This window comes from Choloepus didactylus, chromosome 3 (assembly GCF_015220235.1).
Source record: "Choloepus didactylus isolate mChoDid1 chromosome 3, mChoDid1.pri, whole genome shotgun sequence".
Taxonomy (NCBI): domain Eukaryota; kingdom Metazoa; phylum Chordata; class Mammalia; order Pilosa; family Megalonychidae; genus Choloepus; species Choloepus didactylus.
In genome coordinates, this window is record NC_051309.1 from 142559744 (window position 1) to 142561953 (window position 2210).

Below are 2210 nucleotides of genomic sequence, written 5' to 3' on the forward strand. Positions count from 1 at the left end.
GAAAACTCCAGAGTGAAAGAGTTGGGTGCGGGAGAAGGGGAAAGCACCATGATCCCTCTCTCTTCCTTTCTCCAACCTCTTGCTGATAAACCTCTTGGTAGACCCCAAATGGCATCCAGACAGCAAGGAATTTTGTTGATATTCTGTCATAGGGCATAGACAGGGTTTGGAAGATTGGGAAAACAAAAGGATTGAAGGAAATATCCAATATGGTCTGTATGCAGTAATTTGTGATGGTGGAAAAATTTGACAGCTAAATAATTTGGCACTGGTGAAGGTTGCTTACATTTTTTAACCCATTGGCATAACTCCAAATCAAAGATACTATGTTTTAATTTATAACACAACTTGAAGTGTTATATTAATCCCTTAAAATTTCCTGTGTAGCAGAAGTCAGGTAATGGTGACATTGTTTTATAAATGATTAAACAATCTAGCCAAGGACATGTAGCTAGGGAGGGGTTGAACTTGGATTCAAACTCATCTTTGGCTTTCAAGTCCAGTATTATTTCTTTTACTTTACAGTTATTAAAACAACTTGGGGGTGCTTATTTTTTTTCCATAAAAAAGTAAATTATTAAATCTTTTTTGATTAGTATATGAAGTTGAGCAACAATTTTGGTTGAATTGTTTGACACATAATTGACTATTAATCAATTAAGTTGGTGGCTTGTAGACTCAGCTATAATAGTGTTAAACTAAAAGAAAAATCCAAAAGTGGTTTCTTCACCATCTATTAGAATATTAGGGAATTTCTGTCTGACATACAGTTTATCATATTCATTATCTCTTAACCATGTATTACCTTTCAGAGGAAATATTTTAATTGGGTATTTGTATATTTGTTCAAGCTGTATAAATCTAAACTGCCTTATCTTCATAATTTCTAAGTTATCTAGTAGGAATCCAAGCAGAATCCTTCTTTACTGGTTGCATTAAAAAGTTAAAGGCAGAGAGACATTTTACCATGTTAGGATGTCCTTGGTTAAAGTTATTTTTCTGTAGTCATCATGGTAGCACAAATGTTCTGACTATGCAGCCCCAAAGAATAATGCCAGTGTGATGTGGTAGATAGACCCCTGGGTTACAGATCAGAGGAAGATCTGTTCTCAGTTCTGCCACTAACAAGTTACAAGAGTGTTAGCTTCTGAATCTATAAAACATGCTTCTTGAAAAGTCTGAAGTGGAGTTATATGCTCTAAAAATTCTCTTCTATATCAACAATTCTTTGGTTTTAAAATTGTTTGCCTGAGTAAAAAGTATTGAATTCGTGTAAATGTGACAATTACTTCTTATGTGTTGTTTAAAAATAAGCAGCATAAAAGTTATTCTTAATCCCTGCAATGAGAATTTGGGTCCAGGAGTAATTAGCTCATTTGTTCCACGTTAATTAAAATATGTACTTTCATTGTAGCAATAGTGAAAAGGACTGCTAATTTAGTTTCTATTTTTTTCATAAACTTTAACCTTATATTTATATAGAAGAAAAGCTACACAGAGGCAAAATAAAGGCCTAATATGATAATTTGGTGACACTGAATATATAGAAGCTCTATATATCTTTATAATTTAGAAAAAAAATATATTAGGGTTCACATAATCAAAAAAGGTCGTAGTACTATTGCAGAGTAATGTTAACAGGTTAATTTGAATACCAATTAATTTTTATTGTGTTAATTTTAATAAGGCATAGAGACAGCATTAAAAATTAAAAATAGATTATATTGCTTAAGAAACCGTTTAAGCACTTCCAAACTTTAATGGGATTTCTGGTAGAGCCCTGACCAAGAAATCATCCTTTAAATGTTTCTTAAAGGAAAAAAAAATAGCTCAACATTTAACACATTTTAGTGTTAATTTTTTTTTTGCAAAAATATTTAATGATTTTTGTATTATGTAAAATCCAGTTGCATGCAAATCTATTAACTATCAGGAGTATTGAATTTAGTTTGCAAAATTATTTTAAATTATTTCTATCTAGGTCACTCCTTAGAGAGTAATTATTCATGTGCATATTATAGAGATTGGGGAGTGGCTGGAGTTAAAAAAGTTAAAGTGAATGAAGTGTCATTTTTATTCCATCCTGTGGGACATCCTACCTGAGGGGGAATGGGGCTGTTCTAGATGTCCACACATCATTCCCGAATGGGTTGGTATCTCATCCTAATTCTTGAATTTCATTTTTAACACCATGTCGAAGAAACCTTGTT